Here is a 17,899-nt window from a genome sequence, read left to right as displayed (position 1 = left end):
GACTACAAATATTTCTCACAAAATGAGTACTGTCCATTCCCGTCAGCCTTTTCAACCTCTGTTGTGTTCCCAGAAATTACCCATAATGAAAAGAGATCCTAGCCAATCATGTAGAAGTTCTACATTCTGCACTGTAGAAGATAGGAGCCTTGCCTTTAAAATAAGTCTTACACGTTTATCATATACTATGTATTTTTATGTAAATTATCAAAAGCAGAAGAGTATACTAAAACAGAATAAGAAGTAAAACAGTGATGTTAAAAATATGAGCAGGGATATATATATATAGAGGGAGAGAGAGGAAGAGGGGGGGAGAGAGAGAGAGAGAGAGAGGATGTGTGTGTGTATATATATGTATATGTATATATAAAAATATTAAAATATAAATACCCCTTCTAGGCCTCCTAATTAAAAGAGTGCAGACACATGCCATAATCTGCAAAGAAAACATACTTCCCGGCTTCCAGGAGCAGAGGTATTTTTCAAAATTTATATGGGAACAAATATATAAATATAAAACAAGGTACGTGAGCCTTTCAATCATTCAGAAAGGCACTGGGAAGGTTTGGTAGTGCTATTTCTAGAGAAGATATATATATAAAAGGGAATGTGCAGGAACAGTCACCTGCAAATTTACAAAAATAGAAAAAAATCTTAAATTTACTCTTTCCAACAAACCCAGAGGATTTCCAGGTAAAAGCTGGTTTTTCTGTCTATTTGCTAACTTGCTATTATCAAGGTACATATCCCATCTTCTGAAAGGAAGAGTTTTAGAAAAGATCACATTCAGTACACAAATGCAGGCAAGGATTAAATGTTAATTTCATTCACACATCTTGAGCAACAAAATGAGGAGGATCATTTACATACTCTGCAGCTGAGTAGCATACATGGCAGAAATACACTGATGCTCTTGTGTTCATATATTTGCATGCAAAATGTGTCTTCCTTCTAAAATTAAACTTTACATTATATTACTTCAAAATATATCTCTAACTTACATGCTATGTTAAACAATGTAAATGAATATAACACATAATATATTAAGCAAATTTTACATTACCTGAATCATTCTCCTTTTCATTCTCAAAATAAAACTATTGCTTATACTAAGCTCAGTGTATAACTTAGTGAATGACTACAGCTACAGAATTACACATTTAGCATGAGCAGGAAATTGTTTTTCTGATCTGTATTGCAATTTTCCCTTAATGTTTTGTAACAAAACCACCACTTTTCATAATACTGCAGATTTGTAACTTTCACCTCAAATAATCTGTGTTTCTTTAAAATCATGGGTATTTTGAGTAGTGAGTTATTCCACACAAACCAGAGGTGGAAACAGCAGAAACTTAGGCTCAAGAGGACTGATAGGAAAGTAGAGGTTTGAGAGAGACATTTTTCCACTCTACCACAGTGCTGATTTTTAAAAGTTAATATCAGAATTATAATGTGACAATATGTCTGAAACTTTGTTGTTGAGCTTGTTTTAGCATGTAGAGAATACTACATGGTATGGGAGGCAGTTGCAGTTGGACCCATAATCCTGCAGGACCAAAAAACACTCAGTGAATAACTGCCTTCTAATGCCAAACATCTCTCTCCAAAACATTGGTCCACACACTTTTTTTCCTACATGTACTTATAGATTAGGAACCTCTCCATCACCATTTTCCTAGAAGTGTATTAAAGAGATCATTTGAGAATGCCCATAATGAAACACATAAGTAAAGGTTTGGGTTGTTATCTGTGCATTAGCATAAAAAAAACACTGAGAGAAGGAGAAACTCTACCACTACATATATTTTAATGTCTCAGGGCTGTAGTCAGAAATGCTCAATGCCATTAAGCCTGAGAATAGAGCAATGTAATCAGTTTTTGCTGTTAACCCAGTGATAAGCAGGATCCAGTCAAAAGACTCTTCCAGAAGAACCTTCTCTCTTCACACATCTCTGAAAAGACTTTGTGTCTCTGAGGAATATGTTGTACAAGTCTCAAAATCTCAGACAGCAATTTTTTGATACAATCATCTTACAATATTTCAGTGACACAGTACTCAACATTTCTGATACTAGATAATAAAATGGTTGGCTACAGACTTTACCTGGTATTTTCTGCATATTATATATAGAAACATCAAATCTATCTACATCAGATGTGTGATATTGGGTAATATACTGTGTAATATAACATAGAAGATTAACATATACACCTGTCTGATAATATTGTGACTATGAAAGGACCTATTAAGTAAGGAGATCAAACTATATTATGCATTTTTAGGAAGAAACATGGAGTTTTAATCCCCTGCTGGGCCCTAAGAAAAAGAATCACAGTAAAAGTTTTGTTTTGACTAGAGCGTGCAAAGTTTCTTTGAGAAAAATTGTCAGTGTAACCCTTAAGAGGTATAAAATCCATACAGATGTCCTAAAATTTTTCAGCCGTTGTTCTTCTTACTTCTTGCAGAGCAAGCTGACTTGTACTGAGCATCAATCTGGTTATAAATAAGAAATCCAGCCCAGTTCCATAAACCAGCCTCTGGGCTGACTGACAGAATTTTCAACTAATAACAACTCTCCTAAAATGCAAGCATTTGAATGGTTCAAAATCTGGGAGGCGTAGGGATTAGAGCAATGACTGTTTAGAGCTGGGAGCTTTGAATTGCCTATAAAAGCAAGCCCCAAACAATAAAACAGGCTGTTTGGCTGATGAAACAACAGAGGTCTGTCGTGTGTTCTATCTCAGACACTCGAACATCATGTGTCATGTGGTGCCCCTGGTGTCAGGATGAACAAGGTAGTCCAAGGTAGCCCACAGGTAGAGCGGAAAGAGACACAGGGCAGAGCTTGCAAAGCCTGTCCCCACAGTGAAAATCTGAAAGAAAGAGGCAGGGAGAACCCAAATTTGCAGCAATGGCTGCAAGAATCAAAGCTGCAGCAAAGGCTGTGTTATAGGTAATAAATGATAAAGCCAAATTAGTAATAATAACAATAGGTTTTATTTTCGCAACCAAAAATAGCCACAGTCAAAGAAACAATGTCGAGCCCAGGCTGGGTGAACCTCTGTCCAACCTCTATCTCATTAGACCCCCTCTGTTCACAAATGCCATCTCCGTTGGGGCTGGTTTTATACAGTATTTTCTGCCCAAGGCAGAGGTGCCCCTATTCTTTTTGTTATTCTGCATATGCATGAAGTCTCTTTTTTCTGTACAGGGCTGGACAATGCTGTTTCTGGGAGGTGGCAAATGTTGACTGAGTTATGGGAACCTGATATTCAGAGGTATGTTCCTGACGACTCTGGTACTCTTCATTGAAGATACTTATCAAGTGTTCATTGCTCTTGGGTGTTCCCAGATGGTCCCGGGAAAGGCCCATCTCTGCACCGGGAACGTCCTTTCACTTGCTAATTAGGCTTTCTTTCTTTGCTGCCATCTGGAGTTTTGCAATTTCTATGTAGCAATCTGTCTCTGGACTGTCCATAGTTTTAAGGCTTTCAAATTTTTCTTATATGTAGAATTTTATTTACAACTTTATTTTATATATATTTCATATAAGGACGAATTATCTCACCCCACATATTACAGCGGCAAGAATAATAACTGCAGCAACAGCTTCATGAGTCACAGCCAAAGGGCTTTGTGATAGAAGAAACCGGAGAAGCTGAAAAAAGGAGAAAAACCCCACTGAAGATATGGCAAACTTTATTTTTGCACAGGACCACCCAGTACTAAAGGTATGGAAACTTGTTATTGAGGAAGAGGACATAGACTATGATTAAAAAGCACTATTAGCATTAATAATGTAGGCTAAGAACCACAGATTAGATACAACTAAAGAAGCCACTTTTGACTTTAATACCTGGACATGAAGTGGTCAATTGATAATCCAAGCAGCCTCAAAGAGCAAGAAAAATGCGATAAGAGTTATAAAGCCATGGAGACTTACCCTGGATTTAATAAGACTGTTAAATCTGAAGCTTATGGTGAGGAATGGACACCAGACGAGTTATTGGGGGTGGGCGCCTTTCCAAACCCACAGAACATGTGGACAGACTAAATGGCCACCATATGTAGCCATGCTGTTCCATATGGCCGAGCTGCCTGTAATTCCCCCACCCCTATGCCAGCACCGTTCCCGAGAGAGCTGTCCCCCCCCCCCCCTGCCCCCCCACATGGCAGGGCATGGCCACACAGCGAGACAGGGGGTGGTGGGGTCCTAGCAACACTGGAGCATATGCTACTCCATGCTTGCCCTTCGGGGCTCCTACAGTGACTCGAGCCACGTCCCCATTCCACAGCAGCCTGTGTTCATAACTCACCCCCATGTTGCTCACACAAGGGTTACAAATTTGCATAAAAATTTATGATGTCCTAGAACTCATAGTACAATATTTATTATCATTAGTTGCATTTGCTAAAACAAAAATTGATAAGCCTCTGATAACTAATGTTTTCACAGTTACTAAGAAAACATGTTTCTGTTTCAAATTATGGGTTACTGCGTATTAAACATATCCTAGAATGTATGTTACTAAGTTTTCTCTTAGTACTCCTGGTATTTCTGTATGCATTGTTTCTAGATTGACCTGGAAAATTCAAAGAATGTACTTGTCTAACATTCTAGGTCTACTAAAGCATATATAGAACATTAATTTACTAATACCACAAGTAAATTTCAGCTGCAAAGTCTTTTAACTGAGACTTTACCATCTGTCATAATTTTAAAAACCTAAAAGTCACCTGGTAAAGTCAATAACAAATTTCTAACTTCTAACAAAGAGAAAACAAGTATATTACTTACACTATTACCATAGTAACTAGAAATTTTAAATACCTATATTTCTTTAATTATTCATAAGTTGTCTATGTTTAAAGATTTTTACACTAGCTTTTAATACAAGCTTGTTTTTAAAACAATGAATACAGAAAAGCTCTCCCAACCAAGTTCATGGCCCTGATCAAGCAAAGAACCTGGTTAGTAAAGAAAAACATATTAGTATACAAACTTTACAAAAGCAAAACCCTTTTTCCTTTGAGATAAATGAGAAAGCCTTGACCAGAAGATGTTCTTTCAAGTCCTCATAGTGAAAAAGGGATGCCTCAGCAGCCCCTAGATAATAGTACCTTATTAATACTGTTCAAAGTCCATGTTTTGTTCCTATTTTTAGTTACTAATACAAAAAAAAAAAGGGAGGGGGGGAAGGTTGGGGTCAATGTACACGCCCTCTCTAAGTCTTAGGTAATATCATATTCTAATGTTTTTCAATCAGTCATATAACAGTACAATAATCCTACAATAAACACGTTTATGGAATCTGGGACATGTTGGACACCTACTAGACGTATCCATCCTGCACTGCATCCTGCTTGGAACCACAGCATCAGCCAATGCCTGTTCAATTGAAATCATAGGGCCATGTAACCAGAACAATTAACAACTACCTCATAGAAATATGAGAAAATAATAAAATAAAAGTAATAAATGTTGTAATAAAAGTTCATATAAAGACTGTTTGTTTACAAATTGCTTTATGTCTTCAGCTTGTATTTCTCACAGTTCTAAAGTTGAATGTTTCAAAGTTTTAATTTCAGTTTAGAGTTAAGATATAATTTACAACTTCATTTACAATTTTTTTTATGTTTACAAACTGTTTTGCTGTTTACAATTTGTTTTTTCTAGTAGTTAGACTTTTATTTAATAGTTAAGAGTTAAGTGGTTTGTTGTTTTAAAAGATGTTTATGTTTGTAACCTAAACATTAAGCCGTAACATGCTAATATCAATTCTTGCCTAACAGACTCTGAACCTAAATGCGGCAGCTTCATTAATATATAATTCATACCTATTAAAACCATGCTTTTTTCTGTCATGCTGTTTGCAAGGGACCCTTGCAAATAGATGACAGAGAGGAAGTTACAATTTTAGTAAAGACAAAACGGTGAGATGTTGCAGAACAAGCTGACTTGTAATGAATATCAATCCGGTTATAAATAAGAAACCCAGCCCAGTTCCATAAACCAGCCTCTGGGCTGACTGACAGAATTTTCAACTAATAACAACTCTCCTAAAATGCAAGCATTTGAATGGTTCAAAATCTGGGAGGTGTAGGGATTAGAGCAATGACTGTTTAGAGCTGGGAGCTTTGAATTGCCTATAAAAGCAAGCCCCAAACAATAAAACAGGCTGTTTGGCTGATGAAACAACAGAGGTCTGTTGTGTGTTCTATCTCAGATGCATGACCATCATGTGTCATTTCCTGAGGCATTTTAGTTCATGATTGTGTTTCTTGTATCTTTCTGAAAATAATCTCTCAAGTAGCAACATAAGCATACTCATCATGGTTCAAAAGAGCAGCTGTCCGTCAAAACACCTTCCTCATGATGGATGTCCTCACTGAAAAGTACTGGTCAAATTAGAAAGAGAAGTTCTATTCTTTCAGAAAGGTCTCCTTGGTATCCAGTCTGTAGCTTTGGAAGACTGCAATAGTTGACTACAATGCAGAGACATTTAAATTAGTGACATATAGTACAGAAATTTAAGAACTATTATCCAATGGTCCTCTTTCAGTTTATGGTAAGTACAGTTCCAATGAATACCCTTCAGAGGCAGTTATCTCAGAGGATGGTTATTAGTACAAAGGCAGACTCTATGGGACTGTATGGAGATCAACACTTCTCCAATACAATTACCTCTGTACTCACTAGTGAGTAATTTAATCTAGAAGTATCTGGACAGGTATTCTGTGCACAATTTCACATTCTCATTTTCAAAATGTTTGTAGTAGTACTAGTCTTGGAGGTTTTATTTGGACCACTCCAAGTTATGTTGTCAGTACAGAATAACTATGGAATCTCCAATGCTGCTCTTTCACGTGCCCAGATGGGGTAGCAAAGCAAGACACTGTAAAAATATAAATGCTAGACAATGGGACAGTACTTGGCACCTGTAATTTAAAACTCCTGATGACCCAGCCAGCTCAAGGGCTGCCATCTTATTGTGGTAACAGGAAAAAGGGTGCCACTATGGGTGTATCAAACAATGTATTCTACTTCTATCTACATCATGAATTGTCATTTGCAACAGCTGCCCAGTATACACTGCACCCCTCAGACTATGACCTGGGTGTTTGATAAGGAGATCAAACCTTGAGATAAGGAAGAAAAAAGAGCCAACCCTGAGAGGCAGGGTAAATGACTCAGCCCTGATAGCTCACTCCGAGGATGCACAGTCACACCCATTTTGAGGGTGTCATCCCTGTTAATGGACCATCAAAAACTCAGGGCTACAATGACCATCAAGGACTCAAAAAAATATCCTATGACTCATAGGATTACATAATTACATTGTGAAAATCCCTGCCCTAGGAGAGGTACCACCTGAATCTGACCACATATAATCTTGACATTTGAGGACTTGGGACGCCACCACCACTGAACATCCATAGGTGGACCCAAACTTCCACAGGAAGACCAGATCTTTCCACAAGACGACTGCTTTCAACAAAACCATAACCATCACTCCAATGGGACTGCAACCACAGCTTCAGTGGACTGTGACCACCACAGGGTGTAAGGCTGTATACTCTTTGTTGGTTTAAGCCAGTGTTTCTGTTGCATTTATTGTAAATGCATTTATTGCAATCATTCTCATAAATTGCAATTCCAACCTGAAATCTTTCTCAAGCTGATTGCGTAGGAGTTAATTTCTACTGCTGGTTTACCAGCACATACCTCTGAGATCTTCTAAACATATGTAATCCAAATTAGGGCACAAACCTTGCACTATAACTTGACCTAAAATTTTGGTCATTAAACACTTGGCGAGAAAGCAGCTGAAGGATGGACTGGGGCTCCTATTCCAGCCCTTTTATAAGACTTGGGAGAGTTAGATCCAGATAGTGTAGCTTAGTTAAAATTGGAGGATGTAGGTAGATTAAACCATATGTGCAGTGGCATTACAGCAATGTCTGCTGCACAGTCATTGACTGAATGAATACTAAATCAATGAAAAAGTATTTCTAAACACTAAGACAAAAATTTTAAAATCACGAGGGAGGTGAGAGATGATTTCTTTATGAAAATCTCTCTCTCAAATGTATGCTAAGCAGTAATGTGAAAATGGAATTATTGCAAAATGCCACCAATTACTGTGCAAATTGTGCTTCCACTGGCATGAAGGTGCAGCTGAGTTACATATGATATAGTTGGAAATGAAACAATGTGACATAAAGACTTCAGAAACATCAGACAATCCTGCTATAAATTCTACTGGCACCAACAAATAAATACCGCCACTTATAGATCAAAGGCAGCACTGCAACTCTAAAACTCTAAAAATACTTGGCTTTCTTTTCAATGGGATTAGAACTGGGAACTCCAAGGTAGCAAGGCAATAATGTCTCATATAAACTGAAGGAACATGTTTTTCAATTTATCATGGGAAGATGGAAATATTTTCAATTAGACTGACAGGATTTTTTGGAAGAAGAAATTGTGACAGGATAAAAGTCTTCAGGAACTAGATACTCTGAGCAAACAATATATATATATCATCTCATACTGCTATGTAAACAGCATTACAATAAGAACAGCTCCATCTTGCACTGAAACACTGGGATGAATCACAAGGTTTTATACAGAAATGTCCTGTTTGAAATATGCTGATATTTTTATACAAAGCACTGGCTATTCCAAATCATGCTTTAGGAAAGTATCCACAAATGCTATAACATTGATACTATGTCAAGAAGAAAAACACATTAAATTTACCTCTTAAAATAAAATAATAAATCCATGGTAGATGCATGTTATAAATGATCAAATCGTGAGCCAAAATTATCAAAAATTTAGCAAAGATTTATTAATTTGTCTGCAAGACTGAAGTTCGGTCTTCGAAACCACCACAGCCAAAGAGACAGTGTCGAGGCCAGGATCGGTGCTGGATGAACATGGATCTGACCTCCCAAATGTTAGAGTTCACGCTCGCTGCCTGGGGTGGCAAGGTTTTGTACAGTTTATTCTGCCTGAGGCAAAGATGACCAAATTTCCTTTGTGTCTCTTCACATGCATCGCTGTTGCTTTCCATGTGCAGAGGTGGACAAAGGCCAAGTCCAGGTGTGCCATCGATGTCAATTGGCTTTGGAGGAGCCGTGTATTCAGATGTATCAGGGTGGCACTGTTGGCTATCTTGATAGATGCAATCAGCAAGGCGATAATCGCTCTTGGGTGGCAAGGCAATAATCGCTCCTGGGTGGCTCCCAACAACTTGGGAAATTGATGATCATCGTCCTGGAAGCTTCTATTCTTACATTAAGGCATCGATCGTTATCTTATCTTATGTCTGGGAACTAGTTGAATCTGAATAGACAGATGCTCCCGGCCAGGGTGGTCAAAAGACATGATTTGGATTTCACAATATTTTATACCATACATTAATAGCATGAATTATCTCTACCATATATTACAATGTATAAGTTACCCTGTGATTCCTAAGCTAATTTCAAAAATCTTAAATGGCTTGGGTTGGAAGCAACCTTAAAATCATCTGTTTCCAAAACCCATTCCACTAGACCAAGTTGCTCAGAGCAACAAAGTGTTCCCAGGGACATAAACAAAACAGATTAAATGGGAGTGTGGTCCTGGATTCCATGGACACAGAAATTTGAGATTCAATGTGTTATTTTGGCACTGGATACTAGGTGATATTTGTTGGTTTATAATTGATAGCAAAGAAGTTTTAGTATTGGCCTATAGAAGTGAAACTACAGAGATCACTACTGCTGCTTCTAGCAGTAGTCAAGAAGGATTGAGAACTGTGAATACAAAATCATTTTAAAGGTACTTGAAGATATTGCCAGTGTTTAATCTTCCTAAATTTCCAAAGTAAATGACCAGGTGCCTCAGCTGCTAAATATTCACAATCTCATATCAACAGGGACAAAAGTGGCAAGGATGGAGCTTGTGGTCCTTTGAGAAGGTAGGACAAACTGGCAAGCATAACAACACTGTTCTGACTGCCACTACTATTGCTACTGATGGTGAAAGAGCTAGTGTTTATGCAATGGTGTAAGGTACTGTCCAGGGGTGACTTTATGCTGAATTTCATTCGTCTGTTTAGCCCAGATATAAGTTTTGCACTTTTAAGACTGATTCTGAGAGTGAAGGCGGGGGAGAGAAGAAGTGTGCAGTTTGTTTTCAGACGCTGCACTCATTCGTCCACGTTCCTGCTCGTGGACTGTGTTGTCTGTGGATGGACAGACAGTGGGACAGAGCTCTCCTTTGCTTTTAGCTAGCTTTTTTAGCTAGCTAAGGAAGAGAAGTTCCCTGGACTATGGTTTTTCTTTTTCTTGGAACTGTTTAAACCTGCTCTGGACTGAAAACCCAGAAGAGCACCAATGTCGGTGATAGAGATGGGGAAGGCTGACTTGGTGATCAGAATCTGATTTTATCGTGGGATACAAACACTCATATACTATTTCAGAGAGACTAGTAATGTGTGCAACAATGATTAGGTTAAAATCACATACACAGACTTATGCATACAATATCTCTTGCTTGCAGAGTTTAATGGGATTTTCTTTTTCTGGTAAACCTCTTTCATTTGATCTTCTGTCAATTTAGGTCTAATTTTCAAAGTTCCACTTGCTTTTGCCAAGGCATCCTGTTATCAAATCTCTTATGTTAACCAGGTCCAAAGTCCATTTTCTGTCTAGTGTCCCCCAACATTCCAACACACCAGGAACTGCCACCGGGAGTTCCCACTCCAGGGCGGGCCTGGACCATGGCATTTCCAGCACAAGAGGGGCTGATAAGAGACTGAGTGAGCTGAGCTACAGCCCATGAAGGAGACTTTCTGAGTTTGTCATCTCCTCAAAGCAGCCAGAGGTTTTATTGTTTAATATTGTTAATATTGTAAATTTTTGGGCTGGTGAATGCTTTGCCTGCTAAATAAACAGTTTTTTCCACTTTTCTCCGTGGAAATCTTTTCCTGAACCAGTTGGGGGAAGAGCCACTTGAATTTTCTTTGTAGAGGAAACTCCTTTGGAGGTTTTCTTCCAAATTTACCCTAAACCAAGACAGCTAGGAGTCAATCAAAAAATTAGGGAACACAGTAATTTTCAGCTGGAGGATTCTAACAGCACTTTAAGGATATGTGCTTTTTCCTCAAGAATAAATTGAAAAGAATTTTGAAGACTAAATTTTATTCCTCCTGGATTTTCTGGAATACCACCTGCTTTGATAATGAGTCTCTGCAGATCCATGTTTTGGGGATAAATTTGAATACAAAATGGCATGTACCATGGTTCTGTATTAAAGAATATTATTCCCTACAGTATCTCCTGAATTTTGCTAATTTTTCATAAGGCACATAACTGTACACAGAGAAAGGATGACGAGTAGCACTTCTGTCCTGTCTTCCAACACACAAGGAGTAACCCCATGTTTTCATTTCATATAAACCCATTTTAATTTGGGTATAAAGATCAGTAGCTTCAATAAAAGCAGCCTCTAACACCATAAACACAATTTAGACAGTCTTACCATTGAAGAGGAAAATAATTTCTTCCCTTTAATTGTTTTACAGATTTTGAAGGGTGTTTTGTTCATTTGCATTCAAGCAGCACCATAATAGAGATGTGGCTCTATTTAAGAGTCACAGTATCAGTACTCTGGACTCCAGCCATTCCAAACGACAGCATCAGCATGGACTAGTGGGGGTGAAAGGACAGTGCAAGTTCAATTTTGAAACAAAACAAGAAAACCAAAAACAAATAAGCAAAAATTTATATGAAAGGGGAGTTGGTTGAAATCTGCTACGCTTTGGTGTCCAATGCATTTCAGATGCTGCAGGCTATCCTGACCCAGCAGGTGGAAATTTGTGGTAGGTGCTAGGAAAGCTAGTTTCATTCTTTGTGTCTCTGGATGGGACAGCAGGGTTTCTGAGATCTCTTCAAGAGGGGGCACAGATAAAATCTGATCATTGAGAGCAAATCTGTAAGGAAATCTGTGTAGTTTGAGAAGTCTGGGAATAATTACTGCAGTCCATAGTGTTGTAGAAATGCTCCTGGAAAAAGCTTCAGGCACAGCTAAACTGAGCTCATTGTATCTAAAAAATGTTTTTAGCATACCTAATTACCGGAACATTTATATCAGCAATTATAAAAAACACAGAATAATCATATGACAACAAAAATTACACCTTTTTTGATTTGAATTAGGTTTGTATCAGGCTTAGAGTTTTGTTATACAGAACTTCGATTCCACTAAATTGTGCTTTATTCATAGTATCAGTAAAACAAATTCTATAATAATTACACTGCAAAACACATTTTTTAAAAATCCTTCATGTGGTAGACACCTACATGCAAGACACTGACTAGATTTTTCACTTTTTTTCTTGTGAAAATAGAATAAAAAGTGTGGAAAACATAAGAATTTAATTCAATGAGAAAACATGTAGAGAAATTTTTTGATTATGCGTGAATAGGCTACAACACATTTGTTAATATAACTGTCACATAACCTGTTTCTACAGATTTTCAATAACACACAACAGCTGATATCTCCTCAGATATACAAAAGCTGAAATTTCTTTGGCAAAACCATTTTGGAAAGTCAATTCCCTGTTTGAAAAAATCTTATTTCACTGTTCTGTGAACTCACTAAATGCTTGGCAGCAAGGGCAGAAGATAAAATACTTCAAAGGCCAGAGATTCATCCAACCATGGAGTCACATTTACATTGCAAAATCCAGATTTTCCAAAACAATTGAAGAATTTCAAAATACATGAAATTCCAGTGAAGGACAAACCCACTTTTATCCCAGTAACCTGTACCCTGCATCACAGATATCTTTTCACAGGGGAAAAAAAATCATTAAGTTTTGCTACATGATATAACTTCTTGTCTCAGTTTGCAAATGCAGGATGTGGTCAGGGTGTGTATTCTATTGCCATCTGTTAGAGGTGGGGCAGTTATTTAGGCTATCTGTTGGAACCAGGTGGGGCAGTTTTCTTTATCTCTTCCACAACCCATCCTTCCTCTGGGGAGATGTCTTCTGTTAATGGGCCATTGAGTGTCACTGCAGGACTGATAAAATTACATCATCCCCTTGGGAGGTGCTCCACCCAGGGCAAGGAGCCAAGCATTCCTACCTGGATATAATCTGAAATTTAGAACACCACAGTCAGCCCTTTCTGTCTGAATTCCCAGAGGAGTATCTTTTTTTTCCACTGGATTCACAGAGGAAGATCAGGCCCACCTACACCACCACTGAATCTTCAAAATAAAACTACCCCCTTCTAAAGGATCATTGCTTCAACAGAACCACATCTGTCACTCCAGGAGGAGTGCAGCCAACATTTAATAACACTGCTACTAACACCCTGACCAACAGGGTGTCAGGTTGCATTCTGACTCTGTCAATGTTTCTTGGGGTTTTTTTGTACTATTGCATTTGTATTTTAACTTTCCTAGTAAAGAACTGTTACTCCTATTCCCATATCTTTAACTGAAAGCCACTTAATTTCAAAATTATAATAATTCAGAAGGATTACATTTTCCATTTCAAGGGAGGCTCTTACCTTCCTTAGCAGACAGGTCTTTTCAAACCAAGACACTTATGCATCACTGAATGGTGGAGGGTGGTGTCACAGAGGGACAGATTGTGACACTCCAAAACCTGGCTCTTCAACAATACTGACCTTCCTGGTGTTCTCTTCTGCTGGCCCACCTCAGAAATTATGTCTGTGAGGGCAAAGCCTCCAGCAGATAGGAATTCTATGAACTTGTCATTCCTCAGATTCTCAAATTCAAGAGAATAAGAGCTTCTCTAAAGGTCCAGACCAAATAACACATGAAGAGTTACTCCTATTACTTGGTAAAAAAGTATGGTTTTGAAAATATGGTCAATGAGTTTTTATAATCCTTACTCATTTTTTTGATACAAAAGCACCACACAGCCCCTTATGTATTGGACACCCCTAGTCTGAGACTAAGAGGGATAATCAACAAACACACACAAAAGAACTCTCATTCATCAGCAAACAAGACACATAGCTGCAAAAATGAGGATGCAAATGACTTTCCTCCCTCTGAGCCTCATGCAGCCATTGTGTACCCTGGTCTGTATTAAACAAAAGATGCTCAGCAAGACAAGCAATGTGATTCTCCCCAGCTACCTCAGCAAACTGTACATTTCTCCCTAAGGCACAGAGCAGAAATGGTGCAAGGCATTTCCATGGCTTTCCATTGCTTGCTTGAGGAATGCCTGATCAGTCTTTCCCTTTCCTCTCTAAGCATCCACCCCAGTGTTTTCTCACAAGCTCTTCCATCATTGTGGCTGCAGCAGCATTTCCTGGGGTAGGCAGCTTTGCCACCATGGCCCTCGGGCTCCAGAAGCCTTTGGCTGACACTTGGGTGTAAGGGCAAAGGAAAATGGTTTCAGGAGAAGAGGAAGGAAAAAGCAACCTGAAGGTGCATTAAGGAAATAGCCATTTATTTTTTTTCTTGAGTAAAGGCTTGCTGTGGCCTTTCTAGAGCTGATCATGGCGCTGCCTCTTGCTGGAATGAGAGGCATCTGGGGACTCAGGGGTCCTTCTCTTTCGGTGGCACTGGGATGTCGCAGGTGAGGGGTCACTGCCCTGGCTGGGAGCAGAGGAACCTGCAGCCACTCTTGTCTCCCCCAGCTCTTCCTGGGGCTGCTCCTGCTCTGCAGGGATGGACACAGATGGGGAATGGCTGGGACGTCCATGAAGAGCAGTCTCCAATGTGCTGTCTTCCTCCTCCATGTTGAAATTTGCGATGCCACTAGGTGGGGCCTGGCTGAGGGCGGGAGCACCCTCCTGGGAGGCAGGGGGATCAGAGCTGGCAGAAGGGATCTCATCCTCCTCCCTGGCAGTGTGAGAGTGCCGCAGCCTCTGAACCTCCTCACTGCACTGGGTCTCAATGATATTTAGGATGCCATGGACCAGTGATGCAGTGTATTGCTGGAGACGGGGCTGCAATCTCTGGACCAAGACTTCTCTATCTGGGCCATAGACACAGAGTGCGAGCACAATGCCGCTCTCTGCACTCTTCACCTGATACCACTCGCCCCCATATATCATCTCCAGCCCCTGCCGCAGCCATGGCCTCACAAGGTCCAGGAGGTTCCGTCGTCTTCGGAAAAGTTCTGCCCAATGCTCAGGCAGGATGCCACCCACAGCCTCTGATCCTGCAGCCTGCTGCTGAGCAGGGGCTATTATTCCTTGTGGAGAGGCAGCAAGGGAATCTGCAGGGCCAAGGGATCTGTTTTCAGCCAGGCGTCTAGGAGCTTCTGTTGCCTGGCTGCTTATCTCTGGCAACTCTCTGGGAGGTGTGATAACACAGTGTAGGTAGTCATCTCCACCATGGTCAGAAAACTTCACTGTCAAGATGGATCTTCTGCAGAATGGGCAGGCAGGGTTTCTTTCTGCCCAACGCAGGATGCAGCCAAGGCAGAATCGGTGGCCACAGGGCATCGCATAAGCGCAATCATCTGGTGCATCACAGCAGATGGGGCAGCTCCACTCCTTCCCTGTGGCCATATGTGCTTGTTCCCACAGGTTGGCCCAGGCTCCGACAGCACCTGAATTTACACAGCAATGGATGTGAGGTCACAGTCATAATCTACCACCAGGATTATGATTATTCCTAGGATTATTATTAGGATTACTATCACCTCTACGACCCAATAATGTTACAATGTGATGTCTGCTCCTGTGACTCTTGGAAATACACTGCTAGTTGGAGGCTGCCCTCTGCAGGAGTCTCTGCTGCACCCTGGAAAGGAGGGCATCACCAAACAATGAGATCTGAGTTAATGGATCCATGGCTATGGAAAATAGCAAGGTTAAAGTCTGGTATATCACAGATCATCAGAAATTCAACACGGGGGGTTCAGGAAACCAGGAAAAGTTTCAGATGGCGCTAAGAGGAATGGCTGGATTTCACAATCCATGAAGGAGTGTTTCCCAAGAGATGGCCAAAATGCACGGATAACCCGTGCATAACACAGACAGGAGAACTAGACACATGTTGGGGAGGGGAGCCTTGCAAGAGAGAAGCATCAGTGCAGCTATATATGCAACATCATGTAAGTTTGACATTGACTAAAATAATGCTGTCCCAAATCCCATGTTTGGGACCAGATCAGTCCATGTTGGAAGCAATGGGGAAAAGGGTCATTGGGGGGGAGTTACTTATGTCAGTAGAGGCACGACTGGAGAAAGTGAAGTGCAAGGGCATATGAGGAGGGGAAGAAAAGACAGAGCCTTTGGTGACTGGCATGAAATACCTATGGTGTGCAGAAAACATGGGTGAGAAGAAGAGAAGTAGAAAGTGGAGCTGCAGTAGCCCCAGACATGTGCAGAAGTGCAATGGAACATTGGGACAGACATCCCTTGTGCATCACCGAACTGTGGAGGCTGACATCACAGAGTGGCTTTGGTGACCCTCCAAAGCCTGGCATTCCAACAATACTGACCTGCCTGGTTTTCTCCGCTGCTCATGGCTCCTCTCCAAGTATCACCCCTGTGCTTTCTCAGAAGTGCTTCATCTGGAGCATTATGGCACTCCATCCTTGCCTTCTTTCTTGTGACAGATTGGAGAGAGCAGAGAATGAAGAGCTGCTACATCTCACAATGTGTCACACATTGCGGAAGGGTCATGGTCTTACTCATGGTCACCAGCTGGAAAATGTGTTCCGCATTTAGGTGGTAGGTATTTATTTACACCTTCAGGCAATTTTTCTGAGAAATTTTTGAACACATTAAAATACCTAGGCTACTGGAGAGCTTTTATTAGCTTACAAGTTGTTTTGCTTGGTTACGTTGCTACTTGCATAAGTCTGAAAAATATCTCTGCATATAACATGTTTAAAACCAGCATAAAAAACAGACATCAAACATTTAAATTTGACTGAGTTGAGCAAGCACAAGAAGGTTTTTCTGAGTATTTATGATTACGTTTCCAGATATTTTATCTAAATCTGCCTTTGTCCACTTTCAGACAGAATTTTAGAATCACTAATAATTCATCAAACCATTTCAAGTTAAGGAAGAACTACAATCAGTGAAGTCCGTAGTTCTTTGGTATCCTTAAACCCAAACACCTTTGAAGTACAGATTCTGAAAAGTGAAAGGTATAAAAGAAATGGAATCATAAAAAAAAAAAAAATCTGCTTTATCCTCTGTACTGCTCTTTTTAGAAATTTTCATTCCTATTCCTACATTTTACTCTTTGAGTGATGTTGTGAAATAACATATTTACAATAATACTCAGTAAACTGATTGTTATAATAATGTGCACTATTTAGGAGTCTCTAATTTGGGATGGAACTGTCACAATCAGATGCACAACAACACCCTTTTGGTATTTTTGCACATATAGCTCTTGGAACTCAGATTTGGCCAGATTTGAAACTGTATATATGTTGGATGTGCTGATTACTGTAATTTAACGCAAAGTATTGATGGATTCAGACTATATAGATAATTATTTCTTGTGCAGTTTAGGGAAAGGACCTTTGTCATGTCTGCTCGCAAGGAACCACTTTGTCACTAAAAACCAGGAAAGAAACGCTCTAATCAGTTTGTTGTTAGAAAGTGATATTTTTTCAATATGTTGGGTGCATGGTGATAGCTTCACCTAATACACACAACCACTTTCAAAACTTCTCACTATTTATACTGTAGCAAATAAAGAAATTAATGTTCATTTGCTGTAAGTTCCATAATTCTCTTCATTAATTAGTATTCTATCTCCTGTTTGTTTTCTCACTTGTCATGCTAATTAGCCCAGTTCTTCAGTCTTTTTATTATCTTTTTCCCAAACAGCACATCCAGTACAACTGCTGAACTGACTTGGTTATTTTCTTCCTTATC

This window comes from Molothrus ater, chromosome Z (genome assembly GCF_012460135.2).
Source record: "Molothrus ater isolate BHLD 08-10-18 breed brown headed cowbird chromosome Z, BPBGC_Mater_1.1, whole genome shotgun sequence".
NCBI classification, from domain to species: Eukaryota; Metazoa; Chordata; class Aves; order Passeriformes; family Icteridae; genus Molothrus; species Molothrus ater.
This window is presented reverse-complemented; position numbering follows the sequence as displayed.